The 23,938-nt window shown below is 42.4% G+C and overlaps 1 long non-coding RNA gene across 2 annotated transcripts in view; it reads left to right on the top strand.

Moving 5' to 3' along the window:
• Positions 1-12,646, top strand: part of LOC144584404 (uncharacterized) — a 30,225-nt gene extending 17,579 nt beyond the window's left edge. For both annotated transcript variants that reach the window (XR_013538627.1, XR_013538628.1), the window contains exon 3: positions 583-12,646. This is a non-coding gene — a long non-coding RNA (uncharacterized LOC144584404). The remainder of the gene's footprint in view (positions 1-582) is intronic.
• Positions 12,647-23,938: the final 11,292 nt, after the last annotated feature.

Genomic DNA, 23,938 nt, shown 5'->3' with positions numbered 1-23,938 from the left:
ATACAGCACTGAATGCCTTGAGGTATATGTAACTAATAATAGAATATTATTATCATTGTCATTGTCATTGTCATTGTCATTGTCGTTATTATTATTATTATTATTATTATTATTATTATTATTATTATTATTATTATTATTATTATTATTATTATTATTATTATTATTATTATTATTATTATTATTATTATTATTATTAGAATATCAGAATAGTGTCTAATAGAATAACTGTATCCCTGTGTTGACTTTTGAAACCACAAAAGAGCTAATCTCTTTGGACACGTGAGAACAGAATCACTATTTCACAATTCTGCACATCTGCTTTAATCCACATTAATCGTGCTCTTCTTTTGTTCCTCTTGACCTCTGTCCCAAAACAAACATAATTTCAGTTTATTTTTTGCCATCTCTAGAAACAAACCTCTCACAGGGCCTTCATTACTCGTTGACAGCTACTTTTGAATCAAGACAGAAAGTTGGAAACCATCTCATGCCAGGAGCTTTCTACATTTAATCTTGGATTACTTTCAAGTGCGTGTTTTGGTACTAGTGAACTAATTTTGATTTTTTTCCCCCAAGAAGCCTTTATAAGGCAGTTTTAAGAAGAAAGAAAGAAAGAAAGAAAGAAAGAAAGAAAGAAAGAAAGAAAGAAAGAAAGAAAGAAAGAAAGAGAAAAGTACAGCCATCCGAAGAAGAGATGGTTCCAGCTTTGATACTAGCAACTCTCATCTCCTGGTCTCCAAAACTGGGATGGGTTTGGTTTTCCACCTCTGAAAAATAGACCAAGAGGCTGATAAAGGGACAAATGCAATGATTAATGGCAAGGAAATATAGATCCAAGCGTGGGAAAGGTATTTTGGGAGACTACAATCCCCAGAATCCCCAGCCCACATGACCTGTATACTGGTTGACATTTTGGGAGTTGTTTGTGGTTTAAGCATCTGGCTGTGGAGCCAGAGGTTGGGAGTTGGATTCCCTGCAATGCCTTCCAGGAGAAAAGCCAGCCTGGGTGGCTTTGGGCCAGCTGCACAGTCCCAGGAGGGAGTGATAAACCATTTCTGAGGATTCTTCACCTGGAAAACCCTGAAAAAGGGTCTCCATGTGAGAATTGACTTGATTATATTATATTCCTCCCCACAAGCAAATATTTCCCAGTTCTGTTCACAATAGAGTTTCTTTCCCACTCCTCTTCAGCGCATGCAAGCCAGGATTCTATGGAACTTCTGTTAAGCAGAAAAACTTCCCATTGTAGTCATGCAGGAGTGACGGCTTGCACAAGTATGGCTATTGTGCAAGAAAGAGCAACCTCCACAAGGAACTCCGCCCTGCACTTGTGCAAGTGGCGTGGAACTCTTTCCTGCACTGGTGAGACTTTACACACAAGACACTGGCCATAGTGCTCTCCCAACTTGAAAATTACAATAGAAGCCGAGCCAGGTAAATACTCACCAGTTCTCAATTCTTGAAAATATTTGCACATTGCAAGTTGAAAACACAAAAACGCAAGCATTAAACAAAATACAGTCAACCCTCGACTTACAAACGGCTCGAGTTACATACATTTCGACTTACAAACCACTCTGATAGAAAAATATTGACTCGACTTGCACGCTTAGATTCGAGTTACAAACAAAAAAAATGTGTTTGAGGTGGGGAAAGCATGAAATTTGAACTTTCAGTTAACCGTTGGCCAGTGAAGAGGGTGCTTATCTACTTCCTCGCTCTTCCCAGCGTTTTGAGAGTGGATTTGGAGACAGTCTTCAGACTGACTAGTACTGCCTGGTATTGCTGGTGTTGCCTGGTACAGACTGTATTTTTCTTTTTTGGTACTTTTTTAATTTTTGATTTTTGAATTTTTAAAAGGTGTTCCCTCCCTCCTTTGCTGCCTCCCTTTTCCCCAAAAGGTGCTTGTATTGGCTTTTCTTGATTGAAAAGATGCTTTTCAAGGTGATCTGTTCTCTGAAAGGTGCTTGGTTTTTCCCAGAAGGTGCTTGTCTTGGCTGAAAATGTGCTTTCAGGATGTTCTGTTGAAAAGGTGTCTGTTCCCTCCTTCTCTCCCTCTTTTCTTTCCTTTTTTAAAAACCTAAGTCATTTAGGTTAAAAGGAAAAAAAGAAAAAAATTCTGCCCCTAGTGGTAGGAACGGATTAAATAGCTTTGCCTTATTTCCTATGGGAAATGCCCCTCAACCTAAGAACCAAAAACAGCCGGAACAGATTAAATGGTTTTCAGTACATTTCTCTGGGAAATGCTGATTCGACTTACAAACTTTTCGACTTACAAACTTCCTTCCAATACGGATTAAGTTTGTAAGTCGAGACCCCACTGTACTTATTTTGCCACAATAAGAGAGTAGCACAACACTTGAAAAAATCCACCAAAATTAAAAGTAACTTTCTACATTCCCATTAATACTCATCTTGAAAGTACATGTAAATTTTGCTTATTAGAACAAAATGTAACTTTGCCAACAGCTTATACATCACTTTTGAATATACCTTATACTGGCCAGTAAATTAGATATTGCATTGCAGACATCTCGTGAATTACACCAAGTGGATAGGGCCATACTGTATTGTGAAGCAGCAAAGCTATAAAGGCTGTCCATTTTTTAAAGTGCACCGAGTTCTACACAACACAATTACCACACTATAATACCATTTTAAACTATCCTTCGTCTTTTATACAGAATCCTGGAATATGTAGTTTGGTGACTTATCTAGAATTTTTTTCTAATTTTTTTTTTGTATGTGGACATCATCTCCCAGAATTCTCCCAGAACTCTCCAAGTAGAATTCTGGGAATTCTTGCCCAGAGATTCACACCTTAAACATCTATATACACTATACACCTACATTCCACAGGACCTATCTCAGAAGTGACATAATGCTTTGGGGCCTTGTTTTTTTGTTGTTGTTGTTAATGTAGAAAAAGGAAACTATCAATGTTTCTTGAAGATGCTACTATTGCTTCCCTTTAGATTTTATTGATGGTGCTTACCAAAGAACTTGTGGTGGCGCTGCGGGTTAAACTGCAGAAGCCTCTGTGCTGCAAGGTCAGAAGACCAGCCGTCGTAAGATCGAATCCACACGACGGAGGGAGCTCCCGTCGCTTGCCCCAGCTCCTGCCAACCTAGCCGTTCGAGAGCATGTAAAAATGTGAGTAGATAAATAGGGACCACCACAGTGGGAATGTAACGGCGTTCCATGTCTAGTTGCGTGGCCATGTGACCACGGAAACTGTCTACGGACAAATGCTGGCTCTATGGCTTGGAGACGGGGATGAGCACCATGCCCTAGAGTCGGACATGACTGGACTAAATGTAAAGGGGAACCATTATCTTACCGAAGAACTGCGACCCCCAGAAAATTCCTTTTCTACAGGAAGCAAATCCCAAGACATCCATGCAGCCCTGCATGTAGGCCCTGCTCAAGGTGAGCAAAAGATAGGTGGCTGTAAGTATGGTCTGTAGGCTGGAACTCCCAAATTTTGCTTGAAGAATTCTAGGAGTTGGTTGGTGTTGTTGTTGTTGTTTTTAAAAGCAACAAATGGCACATCCTTCGTGGCAATGCTATATAGTAATTCAATATCACAAGCATTGGTAGACTACCGAGAGACTAGAAGCAAGCCTAAAGAAAATAAAAACAAAAATAAATAGATAAATAAACCCTCAGAGTCTTGTTCTAAACATTTCCCCTTTCTCTCATCTTCGGTTCACCTCCCCAAAATTTTGTTCCTCAAATCTGTGAAGAAAATTGCAAAATTTGCAATTTTTTAGATATAAAAACCAAACCACACAAAATTCTCATCCAGCCCTAGGCTAGAAAGCTGAACATCTTTGAAAGGAGCATTTTTTTTTCAGGCGATGGCACCCAGATGTCTTCAGACAGTGGCCTCAAGAAACTGGTGGATTCTGCTTGGAACAGCATTTAGGTGGAAAGGACATATGCACAGAGGCAGGTTTCAGCAAAGTGAGATTGTATAACTGCACTCTGACACAGCTGGGTCAATCTTTCTCCAGTACAGTAATCTTGCCTTGGGTTCATAAGCATTACAGGTTGTTATGCTTAAGTGTATTAAAAAATTCAGGATCTCAAGCTGTGCTTTTAAGGAGAGAGTGTGTCAGTGGGGGATCCAAACTGCAGGAGACTTATGGTCTGCCTTAAAGACAGAAAAGAAGAAAAAACAAGAAATGCAGTCGGGAAAGTCCTGCTTAAAATAAACCTCAAACATAAACCACAAATATAACCCACCTGTACTACGTCTATGCAATAATATTTGTGTATAGTGTAATGGGATATTTGGAAGATTGGAACCGAAAGGGCAAAGGAAGTGTTATTTATTCTAGTGAAATAATCATAAAAATGCGAAGAAGCCATTTCATAAAAGGAAATGCTCTCTTCCTATGGGGCTGCAGGAAATGTGGAGCATAGTTCAGTCCCAGTGTGGAACCCTCATGTTTAGAAGCAGTATACCTGAATATAAAATGCTAACAGCAAAGAACACCAAAGAATGCATTAGTGCCATCGATGTGGATGTTCTACAGGTTTTTGTCTTAATACTGGTGAAAGAAGTATGGGATTACACTGATGGTTAGTATTTATTCTTTGTTGCTATGTGTCCTAAATTGATTCCAGAATATTATGCCCTTGTAGGGTTTTTGAGATAGGTAGAATAATCAATTTTTAGCATGTGTGCATTACTGAAACAGCGATGTCTATGTTGGCTTGGGCACGTCATGAGAATGGCTGATGGTCGGATTCCAAGGGATCTCCTGGATGGAGAATCAGTGTAGGGAAATCACCCCAGAGGGAGACCACGGCTGCGATACAAGGATATCTGCAGGCAGGATCTGAAGGCCTTAGTAATGGACCTCAACAGATGGGAAACATTGATATCTGAGCCTGGGAGGCAGGCGTTGCATCACAGCATCTCCCAATTTGAAGAGACCCTTGTCCAGCAGGCCGAGGCAAAGAGGAAGTCACAAAAGCAGCAAAACCAGGGAGCTGGACAGGGGACAGATTGGATTTGTCCTCAGTGTGGAAGGGATTATCACTCTCGAATCAGCCTCCTCACTCAGTCTAGACGCTGTTCCAAGTCCTCCATACAGAGCATGTTACCATAGTCTTTCGAGAGTGAAGGATGCCTAGCTAAGAATAATCAAGGAGCAACTTAACCACTGTGATTCTTCCAGTGAGTTTCCACAGCCAACCAGGAATTTGAACCCAGGTCTCCTTGGGTCTTAGTCGGACACTCTTTCCACTATACCACACCGGCTGTTGTGTGGTACATTCATCCAAACAGTGGTGATTTGGGCTAATGAAAGACTTCTCCCCATCCTGTGCCCCCATCAGCTTTCCAATGATGGAAGGGATGCCATAAAACAAGGATGTGATCTTCAGCCTTACATAGCATAACTTACAGAATTCTATTGTGTTACATTATGCTGAATTCTATTCTATTCTATTCTATTCTATTCTATTCTATTCTACTCTATTCTATTCTACTCTATCCTATCCTATTCTAGTCTATTCTACTCTATTCTATTCTATTCACAGAGGTGTTCTGGAAGTTGTCACTGCAAAAATAGTAATAACTGTAGCAGTAGTAGGAGTGTAATATAGTGGATAGAACGACAGACTGGGACTCTGGGGGCCTTGGTTCGAATCCTCACTAATCCTCACTGGGGGTAGAATTGGTAAAGTCACTCCTTAAATATCTCACCTTGAAAGTGCTATAAGTCAGTTCAGAGTTAAGGGGCTATAATAAAAAACAAACAATAGTAGGGCAAAGGAATTAGTAACTATTAACAGTAATAGTAATGTTTCCCATGCACTAGGTATTGCCAACAAAATTGGAGTCATCTAAATGCCCCATTGGCCAGAACTGTACAGAACTCCTGGAATCAGTTGTACAAAATGCAAAATGGTACCAAAAAGATCTGTGCAAGACTTAAACAATTAAAAGAACGAAAAACACATTTAAATATCTTGCATGCTGTTGCAGGGGGAATGTGAATGACTTCCTTGCATTTGTTTTTTTCTCAAGCCATGCTGACGACTGATTATGTATATTATATTTCTTCCCATAAGGAAATATTTCCTAGTTCTGTTCACAATAGAGTTTCTTTCCCTCTTCAGTGCATGCAAGCCAGGATTCTATGGAATTTCTGTTAAGCGGAAAAACTTACCAGCATAGTTATCTAGGAGTGACTGCTTGCACAAGTATGGCAAGAAGGAGCAACCTCCATGAAGAACTCCGCCCTGCACTTGTGCAAGTGGCGTGGAACTCTTTCCTGCACTGGTGAGACTTTTCACATTTTTAAAAACTCTTGTTTGACTACTGCTCATTAAAAAAAAACACGTAATGCAATATGCAACAACAGTAGGCAGTGAAAACCATTAAACAAAACCAGGAGAAGCTGGACATGCTTCTGTTTTCTCTCGATTGCCCATGAATCTACTTAAAAATCTCACTAGATTTTAAATCTCATTGTGCTGCTGCTATTGTTCATGCAAATTATGCGTTTGTAGGATGGAGTAGAAATGGGCATGAGCCACATTTTCTTCCTGGTAGTGTGGCTCTCCAGAATGTCATTGACCACCTCTTCTCCTGATCACATTGGATGATATCACCTGTGTCTAGGACTTTGACTTGCATGTCATGGCCTTAATGCCACTTGTCTTTGGTTGAGACCTTTGGAAGATTACTTTTCTAGATGATTTAAATTAGGCATCTTTCAGTCTCGAGAGACTAGGGTAATGTGCTCTGTATGGAGGTCTTGGAACAGCGTCTAGTGTGGCTGAGAAGGCCAATTTGAGAGTGACAATCCCTTCCACACGGAAGACAAATCCAATCTGTCCCCTGTCCAGCTCCCAGATTTTGCTGGTTTCTGGACTTCCTCTTTGCCTCGGCTTGCTGGACAAGTGTCTCTTCAAAATGGGAGAGGCCACGATGCACCGCCTGCCTCCAGGCTGAACACTCAGATGTCAAAGATTCCCATCTGTTGAGGTCCATTCCTAAGGCCTTCAGGTCCCACTTGCAGGTCTCCTTGTATCGCCACTGTGGTCTCCCTCTGGGGTGATTTCCCTGCACTAATTCTCCATACAGAAGATCTTTTGGAATCCGACCATCAGCCATTCTTATAACATGCCCAAGCCAACGTAGATGTCACTGTTTCAGTAATGTAAACATGCTAAAAATTCCAGCTCGATCTAGGACTACTCTATTTGGGACTTTGTCCTGCCAGGTGATACCAAAAATGTTTCGTAGACAATGCATATGGAACATGTTCAGCTTCCTCTCCAAATCCCCCTGCCAACATAGGCAGTGGCCAAGGGAGTTGTAGTCCAAAAAATAACTTCCCAGAGTGATGTTCTCTGCCCATTTGACTGATAGCTGGAGTCTACCTAGAGATAGAAAACTGAACATTTGGGGGCCTCACATCCCAGTGGACCCTGAGGGATTTTTTTTGAGGCAGAAACAATGCAATGAGAATGTCTCAAAACAATATGCTTGAGGCATTTTACCTCAATTTCACCTCTGGCACAGTGGAGAATTTAGGGGGAACACACACCTCAAACGAGTGAACAACACTTAGTAGAAACCTTGTCACCTAATTATATACCCCATCCTATTTTTCACACCCCACACATTTGCCCTGGTCTCACATCGCACTCTTACAATGAAAAAGAAACACAACTTTAACTCCAGTCTGATGTCTTCCATTTGTGGGTTTTTTTGTGCTGCAGCCAAGCCCAGTCCTGCTTTCACACTTGATTGTTACAACATGTTCTTCCCTGCTGTTGAGGATTGTCTCAGCGCAACTGAATTCAAAGAGCAAGGAAGAGCATTGTGTGTATCTGGAGAGAATATGGGTCACAAGCTAGTGTACTGTCCTCATAACAATTGCTAAATTATCCGTGTCAAGCCAGTCTTGCTTGTTCGAATTCAGCAAAGGTCAGTGAAGTTTGTTTCCAACCGAAATCACACACAGCTTGTGTCTCCGTTCTGCTTGTGACACCACATGTCTCATTTCTAATTCCAGACTTGTTGTGTTTATATTCTTCCATTCCTCTAAGGAGCTGGGAGAGATGTACTATAGAGGGTGCGGCATGTGTTGTGGACAAAGGACAACATTTGAGTTGAGAAGGATGTTTGATGGGACATGTAATCCATGAAGACAGCGATGGGTACCCACAGTTGCCCCTGCTCCTGCTTCCTTACTCAACTACACACCCACACACCCTCCACTATAAATCTCTGTTCCTTTCACCCGCACATACTCCCAAACCCCATTTACATGCACCCTACTCATACCATCCATGTATTCCATTCATATGCAACCCACAGGTGCCACAAAGATGCACCTCTTCATTTACACGCACCACGTTGTCTCTCTGACACATAAACACACTCCTTTGATACCACAGACACTGAGTGACACACATGCTACATCTACACACCCGTGAATGCCATTCATACATTTTATTTTGAAGGGAGAAGGCAACGTACAATGTAGAGTTCCTTGACGTGGATGATGCCTCATCAACCAAGACTGCATACCCTTCCTTTTGAGAATACTGAGGGGGTCAGAGAGCCCAGTCTTTGTGTCCATTGCCTTTCTGAATATTAAAGAGGGGAAATGCAAACCATGTTCCAGGAAGGGGCATAGATTCCTGGAGGGGACAAGCTTCCACAGAGGCCCAGATAGGTTGAGTGGGTTGGGCTTGAAGGACTGATTTTGCCGGTAGAATAATGTCTTCCCATCTGAGATATAAAGCATTTCTCATCATCTCTGCTTCTTATGAAGAATAACTTTGTGTGAGATACTCTGAGAGAAAGCCAGTCGGCGCACCTCCCAATAGCTGTAGCTGAGGCTACATTTTTTTACCTAGTCATTGGAAGAGTTGCCAGAGCTTCAGTCTGTTCTGTAAAACCATTTCTACACTCCTTTGCAGGATAAAATGGTGGGCACTCAATCATCCCTCCTCCTGAGAGGTACTCAGAACAAATCTGAACCTGGAGCTCTGACTTGTGAGTAAGTCTGTCACACAGACTTTTGGACTGAAGGGCTGTATCTGCTGTCTTAGAATATGCAACACAGGTGAATAGTAGCTACAGAAAGGTTTGTACACCTGATGCATTTCGTGAATGATCCCCATCCCTGAACAAGTGTCGTAATACGTTCGTTTGGAGGTGGGAAACATCACATAGTTTTAAAGGACAACTCAAAAAAAAAAAAATGCCGGCATCTTTTGAGTCAGGAGTTGTGGCTCCCAACATTAATTTTTCTCATCTTTGCATTCTCTTAGTCTTCACGGAGCTGCTGCCAGCCCTCACTGAATGAATCCATTGGACTGGGGCTGGATGTGGGAAATGGCTGCCTTGAGATGTGGAGCACCACCAGGAACATCTCGGAGACCACAGTCTGCTGGTTTAGAACAGTTGCTAAGATGAGTAAAAGCTGTTAACCAGCATCCATGGATCCCTGGGACCCATGATAGAAGACCTTTTCCAAGCCCCCTCCCCTCGGAAGGGGCAGTGGGTTACACGGTGGCCAAATTTAAGGCAGCACTCAGGACTAATTCAGCATTGTATGCCAAAGGAGTAGAAAAGAGATATAGATAAAAATGTTCAATTCTTCAAAAAGCCTCTGGTTTATGAATGTATTGTGCTTTAGGATCCACAATTCAAAAACCCAGGAAATGGCCCAATATTACTGGACAATATCATACCTACATCACCAGCGGGAAAAAGGTTGCCAAGCTTTACATAGCAAAGGGCAGCTTGAATGCTGACAACACCAATGGCAGCAGTCAAGATGGTCTACAGGATCCCCTCTTCTGCTCACTACCCTTCACAAAGTCATACCACACAAGGGAAAATCCCAGAAGCTGACTCCCTTTTTCCATCAGTTAAACACCTCTCACCCAAACATAAAGGGAATTCTCAGGGCTGTTTTTCAACATGTGTGAATGCTAATGAGTGGAAGAGGGTATCCTGTAGACAGTTTGCAGTTACTTTTCTTGCCTGCTTTAGCAAAGTACACCATGGATAATCACAGATTCCTACATTGCATGGTGCATTAATCATTTAGGTTATAATAATTTCAGAAATGACACATTATGCTGCCTTTCAGCAGGAAGATACACATCACAGCCCCAGTGTGGATTTGCCCACTGATCACCAGCTGAAGGAACTAAAGTTGCAAAGCACTATTTGCCTCTTACATTTTGGGAAGACTCTTAGATTTGTGTATGCAAAGTCCTAAGTACCTCAAAAAAGAGATTTGCTCCTTTTTGACTTGGTCTTTCGGGATTTGATAGCTCTATAAACTTGGGTATGAGGTCCTGGATGAACCTTCTAGTTTCTCCCAAAAGTAGCTCATTGTGACTTTTATGAGCAAAATATTTATTCCATGGTATAGACTGGATGTCTTCACGGGCTGAATAATTTTTTTTCTGATTACTCTGTGCTTCCACTGAGCAGGCAGATATGTGCCCTTTCACAAGTAAAGCAGAGTGAATTAAACTTCCTTGCAATTATGCCTGAGACCCACCAGATGGTGCAAGTGGAAGAAATGTGGAGTGTACAATAATTGTTTTGAGAACTAGGAAGCCAACAGACTGATACTGCAACTTGAGCATCTTCACAGCTTCTGGGCATCCATTTGCGTTTGCTTCTTAGGCAACAAACACAAATGCATTTTTCAAGAGCTTTGTGGAACTTTAGTAGAAATTTCTTGTTTCATTCTTGCTTTGGAGATTAAACTTAATTTTTCATTGTTTACTTCCCTCTTTCTTTCTCAGTTGTAGAATGAGTCTGGAATTTGGGTTTCCTGATGAAGCCTCAGATTCACTTGCATGGGGACTCTGCAGATCATGACCCCCAGACTAAAAAAAGGCTGCTCTAACTGAGTGACTACTACCATGAGGACCAGTTTCAGGTTTCAGTCGCTGGTGAATCTCCAGGGTAAAGCATTTCTTCAGTAGCCGGTGGCAATTCACTACGATACTCGTGTAGCTGGCAAGTCTTGCCCAAGTGTTGTCCTTTGCAAGATGAAGGATTTAGCCTCTATTTGATCTTTCTAGTGTAATCATGGAGCCCTGCGTTATGTTCTACTCTATTATGCCTGTTATCAACACCATTACAGATTCCTTTTATTGAAACCATCTTGCTAATCCCCTTAGCTGTACACACACCTGCGGCAGATTTTGTTGTAATTTGTGTCTTTACAGTCATGGCAATGTGAAATGTTTACACTCTTTTACTCTTCGAGAATTTCTGGTTTGGCAAGTTTGTGCAGAGCACCGGGCAAAAAAGGAGCTCGTTTGGAAACCTCACTTCAAAGGGGAAAGGCTACTGATAATAGATTAATGCTCCAGCAAAATCGACGTATACGAGAATGCGAAACACAGCCCGGAGTGAACAGATGCAAATACCTTGGCAAGAGCTTCCCATTCAACAATGGTGTGAGTTCTGTTGTGGGTCGAATTCTTCTGTTGTGGGGAGGGGGACTCCTCCATATCACAACGAGAAGCAGGGCCAATACACAGCACAACAAGGCAATTTTGGGCCCTGTAGATGTAACATAAAATGCATCTCCTGGTGCATGAATCACATCCTCTTTGCTATTGTCAAGGTCAAATGTATGACCTTCCCAGCCGGGAGTTAGGAAGCTGGGAACACTCTCACTTCATCTTATAAAAACATTCTTACAGCTATGGGGAAAAACCTGTAGGCATACCATAGACAAGAGCGCTCATGGTTCATTTGATAGATGCTAGCATTTCACACACAAAAAAAATGGGTACTTGAGGATATAAGATATATTTTTTAAGTTTCTAGTCCTCAAGTATATCAAGGAAATGTCCATGTTTTGATCTGTAAGGAGCATTTTCAGCTAGTTCACCCCACCTAGGCAGAATCCTAGTGGTCCTTGAAAAAAAATCACCAGGACTAGCAAAATAGTGAATTGGATTTTGCATTGACTGTGCTAAATATTAAAAAGAGAGGATCAAGAGAACCAGGCTCCCTGACTTAAGGGAGGAAATGTGTTACCCCTGTTTTCCTTCACTGGGTGCACTTTGTTCCGTTCTTTGTCCCAGAATTCGAGCCGAAAGAGGACTTCTGCATGAGTGGGATCACACACATTTTTGCTATTCCTTCCAGCTCACAGGAACTCCTGCTTCCCCTTTGAGCTCAATCGCAAGTGACTAGAGTTACATCCCTATTAGATCAATCCTATCAAACCGGGCAGCTTGGTATCACTGGGCCCAAAGGTCAGCTCGGGAGATTGCGCCGGTTTGATGGCCGGCATGAAATCAGGTGCTTTGCAGCCTGTTCCTGAAGTGCTGACAGCTTTCAAGTTGTACCACCTTGCTCGGTGTCCCAGAAACACAGGAAACGGAGTGCTGTGCTGTCAGGAGCAATTTGGAGGAAGTGAAAGGTGGTGCGCCGTGTCCTCTCAAAGAATGTGGAACAAGTACATGCTTGAACAGATGACCTCACCGAGAAGGCCAGGCACATGCTGGGCTTTGTTTACATGAGCCCGTAATTGCTCCGATCCTAGCACAACCGTTTAGATTTGGAATAAGGACATGATGTCCTGATGGCCATGGGAGGTGAAGTGGAGTATCTCTAAAAGTTCCTTCTGCTGTCTTGGAGGGGGGTTGCTTTGCAGTTTCACCAGTAGAGATCTCATGCTCGCAGTCCTGAATTTCTGTTTGCTCTTTACAGCTTGTTTGTGCGCGGCTCCTAATTCGTTGTTGTTGTTGTTCTATATGGTTCCTTCATAATAAATGTTATTTAAATACTTTCTGGTGTGCTTGGAGCTTCGGATCCCGGAGGATGAATGAAGTCCTAATTATTCTGGTTAACCCAAGAAGATTTAATGACATAACGTGGTGTAATGCATAGAGTGATGGACTCAAGAGATCAGGGTCCAAATCCTCACTCAGTTATGGAAACTGGGAGGTGGCACTAGTAAAACTCTTTAAATATCTCACGTTGCCTTGTCAATCCTACTAGAGTCACCGTACGTTGGATGGGACTTGACAACAACAGCAACAGCAGTTTCTGTGAGTTCTGCTTGCTTTCCTTAACCTATCACAATACCATTACACTTGAAAGAGAACCATAACTAGGAATTCTAACAAGTTTTTACATGCCATGTGGTCATAACTGTTTCAGGACACGTTGGCTGCAAGAAAATGACAATCCATATCATGTTTGAAGTTCATGTGCATCTGTAGCTGCGACTGTACAGCCAGTGTGGTATAGTGCTGGACTGAACGGAGGAGACCTGGGCTCAAATCCCCGTTCACCAGGGAGTGGTGACAATAAATGATTCCTTGATCACCTCACATACCTACTACAGTAATCTTGAGTCACAAGTGGTTTGATGAAACACAAGAACAATGTTTACACCAACAGTTTTGTGGTATAAACCATCCATGGATGAAAGAAAAAGGCAGCAGAAATACGTGCCATAGTTGGAACTTCACCTTATCCACCATCTATGTGCATTCAGCATAAACCCTGAAATGAGTCTCTTCTTAAATGTAGGTATATAGCTTTTGAAGATGACACTAAAAGCAAATAGTTACACATTCAATCGGCCAGCAGAGGTCCTCCTTGTTCTAAAGAAATGCAAATTCTTTCAAATCATTTTGAGGAGCTGAGGTACATTCTTTTAAAACTTCAGTGCTAGACACAGCCATCCACTTCCAGAAACAAAGGGGTTTTAAGGAAACCATATTTTGTTCCTCTTCAAAGCAACTGATGCAGAGTTTGGAACATGAAGATCCAAATTTGCATTTTTTTCCTGGAGGGAGGGGAGAGTTAAAATAGGAAGTTACTTTATTATAGATCCAATATACTTGTTCATTTACCCCGATAGTATTATTTGGCTGTTTGTTGTATGTTTTACCAGGCAAAGTGTATTGTTTTGCATATTTTTACATGGGGTAAAGTGTGGGGTGTATGGGGGTGGTTAAGAAGGGCCAAAGAACTAAGGGCATGCATGGTGAAAATATTTGTAATCCTTTCTTTTTCAGATTCTTTTGCTGGGTGCATTTTTTTTTAAAAAACCTGTCATGTACTGGTGCTTTCTTTTTGCAGGAACAGGAAAGTTTGTGTTTTCTCACAGTCCGAAAGCCTTAAAGAAGGCATTAAAAACTAATCCAAAAAGCAGAGAAGCAAGGCAGTGGAGAATCAGTCTACTTCAAAAGCAGGCAGCAGTACATGAGACTTACACATTCAAAACCACAATATGAGTACCAATCCACCAGCTACTTTGGTGTCAAATGTGGTGCAGATCCAAAGTCCAGTTCCAAACTTATACATTTCTTTTTGGGCTCCCCCCCCCCCCCATTATTAGAACTGCCTCGTAAAATGTCAATTTGTTCTGCAGCACAATTACATCACTGGCCTCTTGCACAGTGAGAAGAAGTATCTGTCGGAATCTGGGCCGTGGCTTTCCCTGCACCACAGCCCTGGCAGCTGCAGGATCGGGGCCAGCTTGGTCCCAGGAAGAGCCCAGTGTTGGCAGGATCAAGCCCTGCTGGGGCAGCAGTTGCTGAGGTCCACCTGGGAGTCTTGAGGGAAGGCCTGCATAAGGAAGGATTCTCCCTCCCAGAAGCTGCCTGAGCACCATAGGTCTTTAGCTATGCTGTGGTCTTTTTGTTCCTGTGCTTTTGAGCCCCCAATGCTCCTGCTTATGCTCCGGCTCTTGTTTTCGTTCCTGCTCTGAGTTTGGGCTTGGCATACGGTCCTATTGGCTAGGTCCTGGTGTCCTTTCCCCTGCTGTGGAAGGAAACTGTACACAACCTGGACCTTTTTTTTTACATCACTCCATCAAAACTTAGAATAGTTAGTATCTTTTGATTTAATTTCACTAGAGTTAAAACCCATCTCCAAACTAATTGATGAAATTTATCCTTCATCCTTGTAGACACAGGTTTCAATAATTTTGTATCTCATATATCATCCCACACTTAGGTATCTATTTCATCTCCCAAATCATGTTCCCATAATGTTTTAAGAAAATCTTGTTGGTTCTCTGGTTGCATTAGTATCTTACAGGTTTGCCTCCTTTTAAAACAATGGCCCAAATCTGGTAGTAAGTTTCAATTAGAGGAAGGCCATTGAATCAGTGGAGATTAAGTGAGTCAACAGCACCATATATGCTATTGATTCAATAGGCCTATTCTACTTGCAACTTACTACTGGGATTAAGCCAATATGATGTCCAATATGTGCCTGTAGTTTGCATGCACACTTTCCTTCTAAAAGGCAAAAGACACTGGTTGTACACAGAGACATTTACACCAGAAACTCCATGGGTGAAAACAAACAAACAAACAAACAAAACACAGTTTGTCCTGTTCTTGTGTTGGAAATAAGGAATCTCACAGGCCTTGAGAATTCCTTATGGAGGTGTCTTATTGTATCACAATAACCTAAACATTGTGGTGCTGGAGGAGACTCTTGAAAGTCCCCTGGACTGCAAGGAGAACAAACCTATCCATTCTGAAGGAAATCAACCCTGAGTGCTCACTGGAAGGACAGATCCTGAAGCAGAGGCTCCAATCCTTTGGCCATCTCATGAGAAGAGAAGACTCCCTGGAAAAGACCCTGATGTTAGGAAAATGTGAAGGCAAGAGGCGAAGGGGACAACAGAGGATGAGATGGTTGGACAGTGTCATCAAAGCGACCAACATGAATTTGACCGAACTCTGGGAGGCCGTGGAAGACAAGAGGGTCTGACGTGCTCTGGTCCATGGGGGTCACGAAGAGTTGGACATGACTTAACAACTAAACAACAACAACAAAAACTAAACACACCAGACCAAATAATTTAGCAAGTATTCTTCATGTCCTTCCCCTGGACTCATCAGAAAATGGGGAAAAAGCAAATGATATTGGGAAGCTGGCTACTTATACTGTACTAAATTGCAGTTGCTATGCTGTAACTGTAAATACAATGCTAGATACCACAGTGTGAAATTATTCAATTTCCCTTAAAAAACACATCTGTTTAAAAAAGATCAGGTTTCTGCAATGTCCCTTTAAATTTCCTATCCAAAGGTCTGGGGTTTCAGCCTTTGTATGAATCACAGGGCTTTCTTCTTTGGTGACGGCATTGGAGAATATCCCACAGATGCACACTTTATGGAACGCACAAGTACCAAGTTTGTGAATTTCCACATCTGGTCCACGGCTGATTCCATCCGTTGTCGTTTTTAATGAGACAAAATCCTTCTCTTTCTTGGTTTACGTCTTCCCAGATGCTGTGTTGTTTGTGTGCGTATTTGGAATTGTACGTGTTTTCTTGAATACGGCGACTGATGCACGTTGAAGCAATATTTTGCACCCATTTGAAATATGATCATTGTTGTGTGCGCAAAGCATGCTTATTTTTCCATGCACCTTTTCAGCTGCTCACATTTCTTCAGGTGTGTCTGCAGCTCTCCATCGATGTGAAGGTTCTGGAGGACAAACTGCATCTTTTCAGCCAACAGTTTGGTGGGAAGTGCGCATTGAGATAAGTACATTGTCTCGGAGTTGTAAATGGAAGCATCCCTAGAATGGAGTAACAAAGTTCCTCATAGGGATTTAAATGCCTGTGAGTGTGTCTTGAAGCCACTACAGTGGGACAAATGCCTCTGGCATCTGAATCCTGAAATGCAAAAATGCAAATACACAGAGGCGAACCTTGGGTTTTGTAAGAGGGGGAGGACAGAATCCAGATAAGTGTAATCAGCCAAGGATGTTTGCAGTTATACAGATCAGACAGATAAATGCAGGAAGACAAATCTGGGTCTGGTGGAGATCAGCGGGATCTTTGCCATTGGCATAAATAGGACTGCATTCCAAGTTCTCTTTGGCCGGACAGACTTGCTGTCAGCTTGAGCTGCAATAAAAACTGTGATAAGGCCAATTATGGGAGCTGGAGGCCACTGGTGGAGCGGCTTGTAGGTTGACTTGATACGTATCTATAGGGCTGGGATAAATGAACTGTAATCTAATAAAAAAAAATGAATGGCTGTAAAATTATATCTGTTTAATTTGACAATAGAGTTTTTGAGAAGGGGAAGTGCATGTCCTGTGTTGGAAATGGTTGCAAACAGGATATTATATATCTCCCAGCTCTAGACAGAGAAGGCAATATCAACTTCAATCACCGGAATGATATAGCACTACGAACCGTAATTTCCCCTAGCGACCCACTTAATTCATGTGTTGGTATCCTGTTTCATTCCAAATTAACTGCCTTTTCCTTTGTGAAGAGTTCTCTTTGTGAGGAGGAAGTCGGGCTGCAACCTCTGTTCAGCTGGACTCCCGCTTGGAATGGACTTGGAGGAAAGCGAACCATGATAAATAAATTTGGGGAGTGAGGTGGGTGGGGACCTGGTGAGGGTGTTTATTGTTTCCACCAACTCTGACCTCTTTATGGGTCTCCGCCTCTCTCCTCCCACCCTGTGGTGTTCGCTCCCACCTACACACCCTTAGACTTGGGAAGTGCTGCAAAGCTGGGCGTGCCAATTCTAAAGTCAAACAGAAGGAAATCTGAGTCAACCGGAAGCACTGGAAATCTGCTTTGGAAATAGCCTCCTACCAAGTCAAACGATTTGACTTTTGTCCTTCTAGCCTAGTATTGTCTCCACTGAGTGGCAGAGACACAGAAGCTCAGACACAGATTTTGTTCATCATTTGCTACTGGGGTCTTTTAAAATGAAAGAAAACTGGAGAGTCTGAACCCAGGATCTTCTGTATGTAAAACATGAACATGGCCCATGAGCTGTTGTTGCTCCCGTGGAAGGCACACCTAGATGATAGATAAGTCATGACAATCTCATATAGTATAAGCTTTAAATAGGAAGGCCATAAAGGGGAGATCCATGTGTGCATTAACACATTTGCATGCCACTTCTCAGTCGGACGTGGTGGCGCTACAGGTTAAACAACAGAAGCCTCTGTGCTGCAAGGTCAGAAGACCAGCTGTCATAAGATCGAATCCATGCAACGGAGTGAGCCTCCGTCGCTTGTCCCAGCTCCTGCCAACCTGGCAGTTTGAAAGCATGTAAAAATGCAAATAGATAAATAGGGACCACCTTGGTGGGAAGGTAACAGCATTCTGTGTCTAAGTCGCACTGGCCATGTGACCATAGAAAATGTCTACGGACAAACGCTGGCTCTATGGTTTGGAAATGGGGATGAGCACCACCCCTAGAGTCAGACACGACTGGACTAAATGTCAAGGGGAACCTTTACCTTTACCTATGCCACTTCTCTGCTCTGGATAGCTGTATGCTGGCTAAGATTTTGGTAGGAGTTCATGACTTAGGTATCTGGCTGTGGAGTCAGAGGTTGTGAGTTTGATTCCCCACTGTGCCTTCTGTGAGCAGAGTCAGCCCATGTAGCCTTGGGTTTTTCTCTTGCATGGTATCACTTTGTGAATGCTAGTGAGCACAAGAGGATATCCTGTAAACCATCCTGACTGCTGCCATTGGTGTTGTCACCATTCAGGCTACCCTTTGCTATGTACAGCTTGGCATTCTTTTTCCTGATGGCAACACCGACATGATATTGTGTAGCATTATTAGGCTATTTCCTGGCTTTTAGAATCATGGTTACAGAATTGCAGTATTCCACATTCGTATGCAAGAGGGTTTGGGGGAAAGAATTTAATATTGTATGCATTGGTTGTTGTGGGTTTTTCGGGCTCTTTGGCCATGTTCTGAAGGTTGTCCTTCCTAACATTTCACCAGTCTCTGTGGCCGGCATCTTCAGAGGACAGGACTCTGTGCTCTCGTGTAGTTGGCTTTGGGAGTGCAGTATTTATGGCTGTGAGATAGGCTTTTGTCTTTTTCTGTAGATGGGTGATTAGTGTGTCTTGTTGTGGGTGTATTGTTGTGATAAGGAGAAGAGATTATCTGTCACTGTGGTTGGTGGGTGTCATTAGCTGGTCTTTTTTGTATGCATTCATTTCTTCCCTTGGCAACACTTTGTGATTTGCTGGATGTATGACTCTTTTACTGTGGTCTTGCAGTAAGAATGCTGGGAAAGGAAGATATCCCATCCAAAACAGGAGAGACAGAAGCTACTTTAGAGGCAAGTTATAGTTCAGTCCTAGCCTACATCACATTACTTAGAAGTCTACTTAATTTTAAATGAAGCATGCCTCCATATCTACCCTTATATGCATATTTGCTAGTGATGATTTTGTTCAGATAGTGCTTTTGAAAAGAATTCACCAAAATTTGCTTTGTAACTCTGTGTGTTCAACAATCCTTGTTGAACACACAATCCTTGTTGAACTGGGGCTGTCCCTTAATCCACCACAGCAGACATTAATAGAGCTCTCTTCTTGCTAGAAATAGTTGTATGATTTGAAATTGGGCAGTGAAGACTTTGAATGCAGCACACTTCACAAATGACAGCCAGATGAATATTTACAGGAGATGTTTAAGAATGTCATTCCTCTTTTTTTTATAATAAGGACATGCCAATTTACACATTTCCTCCTATGAACTTGAGGGCTTTTTATAAAAATGGTACAAGATGTGAAGCTGTTAGATGTACCCGTGGGTAGTACTTACACTGTAGAAGTCCAAGGACTTAGACTACTGCAAAATTTTATGCGTAGACTGCCTCTTGAAGACAATTATACTGTAGAATGTGCCTTTCATTTGATATCCAGTATCCTTTTCAGAACTAAAGGGCAACTGGTTAAGCACCTTCCCAGTCCAGCAGCTCCCTGTAACCCATGTTATATTGTTGCTCACAGAAATATAGCGCAACCCATCACACACCCATGAAAGAGCAGGATGCAAAGCTGAGAAAACTTACGCCATTGTCGTTCCAAGATCACGTAACTTAGCAGGCTATTGGCCACTGTATCTTCAACCAGAATATTCTCCAAAAGAATACTCCACCAAGTTTAATGCTGAGCAATAGAGTAATTGGTGATGTCCATGGGCATTGTCATTAATTAGTCCAGAATACATTTTAAGTGTACTTGTACATCATGTTGGTAGTGCAGTGGTTCCCAAACTTGGGAACGCCATATGTTTTTGGACTCAAACTTCCAGAAGCTGTCACCTCTAGCTTTGCTGTCCAGGATTTCTGTGAACATCTGGGGAACATTGGTTATCGAACCACAGATATAACGTATTCCTAATTGGATGCTCTCACCACGACTACCTTTTAAACAGGCAAAGGGTGACCTGGGAATCTAGATTTCTCAGCGATCTCAGTGCCTGGGCTGCCAATATAGTGTTAGAAACACCAAAGAGATAAAGGAACATGAGGGAAAGGACAACAAGACCTCTTTCCTCCAGTACCAAAAGTGGTAGAAGCCATCAGTACTATACCCTGAATAAAGAGTTTGGGCTCTCATTAGAAAAGGAGGAAAGGATTGAGTATAATCATGGTAAAGTGTTTAAATGGACTCAGAATTAATTCAACCATTTTCTTTCTTTCTTTCTTTCTTTGTTTGTTTCTTTGTTTCTTTGTTTGTTTGTTTGTTTGTTTGTTTCTTTTTTCTTTCTTTCTTTCTTTCTTTCTTTCTTTCTTTCTCTCTCTCTCTCTCTCTCTCTCTCTCTCTCTTTCTTTCTCTCTCTCTCTCTCTCTTTCTTTCTTTCCTTCTCTCTCTCTCTCTCTTTGAATGGAAAATGGCTTTGCCTATTTCCAAACGGAGCCAGTGGACAGGATCAGTTCATTCATCATTAAAAGTAAGGATAGAGAAAGGAATGTGTCAGCAGACAAGGAGTAAAAGAAGTATTCTTAGTCTCACTTATGCAGAGTAAGGGTGGTATGGCTTGGGCTAACAACAAGCAGAAGAGTGTTGGCAGGAAAAATGTATAATCCTTAATGAAACTAGCAGCTGGCTGGTTAGCTCGATGGTTTAGGAAGCTGGCTGAAGAGTCAGAAGCTGGGAGTTCAATTCCCTGGCTGGGCCTCCTGGGAGGAGAGCCATCTTGGGTGGCCTTGGGCAAGCTGCACAGTCCCAGGGCACCCCCCCCCTTGAAGAAGAGAATGGCAAACCATTTCTGGATGGCCGTAAGTTAGGTTTTACTCGACGGCACATGATTAGAATGGGCACACACTGAACTACAAACCAAAAAATAAACAACAAACTGGGCTGGTTTTTGATTTGGTTAGTGGTTTGGTTTGTGCAACCCATTTTGCCAAAACAAAACAAAACAAAACAAAACATCAAACTTGTTTCTGGGCATGAACCCGAAAAACACTTCAAGAACCAGGTGTTTTTTTTGGGGGGATGGTCATGATAGTTCATGGTTTGTGGGTAATCCTGAATCACCTGTTTTCCAGTTCAAGCCCACCTCTACATGTGATTATTATTATTATTAATGACACCAACACAGGTTTTTGAATGTTTGTCTCTGTGTCCTTTTCTGACATCTGAGAAATAAAAGACAGACTTCAACTGCACATACACTCTCTCTGAATTTCTCCATCTGGCCTCAACATTTTTGCACTTCTGTGCCACGTGAAAAGAAAAGAGAACAGTGTTGGCTTCTGAGCACAGTTGACTTCATCCTCAGGATAGTCAACTCATGCAACTTCCTTCTAACGCTTGGGTTTGAACAAGGCTCGTGCAGATGTGCAGAACGCACAGTAGAAAGAAGAAAGAAAGCAAATTAGAAACATGAATGGCAATGCATAATACAATTTATTTTTTTGTTGCCAATATATCTAGCTGAGCAGCAACGTACAATTCTCCTTCACACACAAATCTACAAACATTCAGTAAAGAATGCTGGAATGAAACATAACTGCAGCCCTCTGTTAATCATATTCCTCCCCTCTCATGTTCCCTAATAAATACTGGCATATCTTCCTTCAGTGTTGCTTGACTGATGCTGAACGCAATTCATATTTTTTCCGTACCAACAAAACTCAGTTGCTTTGGTTTTCTGTTTCAAATATCCCACATGGCCACTGCATTAATCTCCTTTCCCAGGGACTTTCTCTCTTCACAAATCACAGGCATCTTGACAACAACAGAAACAGCCTTTATCCTTGCAGTCTTCACGCTGAACATTAAGTATTAATGCATGCAGAGTGTCAGTGTAGTGTAGTGGATAGAGTGACTGAGTCAGACATAGGAGAGCTGGATTCAAATCCCTTGTTGTTGTTTAGTCGTGTCTGACTCTTCGTGACCCCACGGACCAGAGCACGCCAGGCCCTCCTGTCTTCCATTGCCTCCTGGAGTTGGGTCAAATTCATGTTGGTCATTTTGATGACACTGTCCATCCATCTCCTCCTCTGTCGTCCCCTTCTCCTTTTGCCCTCACACTTTACCAACATCAGGGGCTTTTCCAGGGAGTCTTCTCTTCTCATGAGATGGGCAAAATATTGGAGCCTCAGCTTCAGGATCTGTCCTTCCAATGAGCACTCAGGGTTGATGTCCTTCAGAACGGATAGCTTTGTTCTTCTTGCCCAGGGGACTCTCAAGAGCCTCCTCCAGCACCACAATTCAAAAGCATCAATTCTTCATCCGTCAGCCTTCTTTATGGTCCAGCTCTCACTTCCATACATCACTACAGGGAAAACCATAGCTTTGACTATGTGGACTTTTGTTGGCAAGGTGATGTCTTTGCTTTTTAAGTTGCTGTCGAGGTTTGTCATTGCTTTCCTCCCAAGAAGCAGGCATCTTTTAATTTCGTAATTTCAAATCCCTACTCAGATACAAAACCTCACTGGCTGAAGGGCAATGGTCAACCATTCTTTGATGTGACAAAAATGTCTTTCTACTCCATAAAGGAGGTCCCTGTGGTTAACGCCCAGGTAGAAAACCAATAGAAGAGGATGACAAATGAGGATGGAAATAAAGATTAACAAGGGGGACAGCGAGCCATAAGGAGGTTTGGCATAGCTCTGCCCTCACCCATCAAAAGAATGCCATACTTAGCCCTGACAGCAAGCATTTGCCACACAAAAATGCCTTGTCTGCTTCTAGAAGGAGCGGTGGGTTGGGCTAGGTAACATCACTGGAGGAAGACAATTAAAGCATCAGAGAGTGTTCCTTTTTTATTTACTTATTTACTTTCCTACCAAAATAAGTGGGGTTGGGGGGTTCCAGAGGATGCAATAACAGCTTTGAGACTGAATGCAGTCTGTTGGCTGTGCGGGTCTCACCATTATGGAATCATGAAATAATATCTCTGCTTGGATAATGGGATTTGCAGTTTTCACTCACCCATGGGCTTAACAGGAAGGATGCAACGGATGCCTGGGTTTGAACTTGACAGAGGATCACCGTACAAACTGGCCAAGGTGGTCAAGGACAAGCTGAGCTGACCTTAGAGGCTAGCATCTGTTTGCTTCTCCTACAAGGTTATCCCGAAAGGCATGCTTCCCCCCCCAACCTAGTTTTCTGAAGCTTCAGACATGCAAATGAAGCCATGCTATCTCCCAGCTGGCCAATTTTTTTAAAAAAGCAGACTATTTGCTATGTGCAGGTTGAGGCAAGCTTGTGTTAGAATGAGCAGCCTTTTCCTCTCAAGAATAGACTGTTTCTAATGAGGTGTTAACTGTATTATCTAGCTTGGCCTTCAGCCAGCTGAAACTAGGCTAAATCCAAGCCCCTCCCAGCCTTGAGGTATTCGGGATTATTTACGATTATAGTTGTATATAAATACTCAAGTATCCCACAAACTGCACCAGGACACCGACAGAGTTCTGACTCCTTCCCTCTGAAGATGGCAGCCACAGAGAGTGGTGAAATGTTAGGAAGAAAAACCTGAAGAACTCGTCCAAACAGCCCGAAAAACCTACAACAACCATCGGATCCTGGCCGCGAAAGCCTTCAAGAATACTATGGTTATCCTCGCCTAGCTTTGTGCTAGAAATGTGTTTGTGTCCCTGGAGCAGAGCAGGTTTAGATCTTGTAATGGTTGTCTCTTC

The sequence above is a fragment of the Pogona vitticeps genome, chromosome 10 (assembly GCF_051106095.1).
Source record: "Pogona vitticeps strain Pit_001003342236 chromosome 10, PviZW2.1, whole genome shotgun sequence".
NCBI classification, from domain to species: domain Eukaryota; kingdom Metazoa; phylum Chordata; class Lepidosauria; order Squamata; family Agamidae; genus Pogona; species Pogona vitticeps.
Note: the sequence above shows the minus strand (reverse complement) of the source record. Positions and strands in the feature narration are given on the sequence as shown.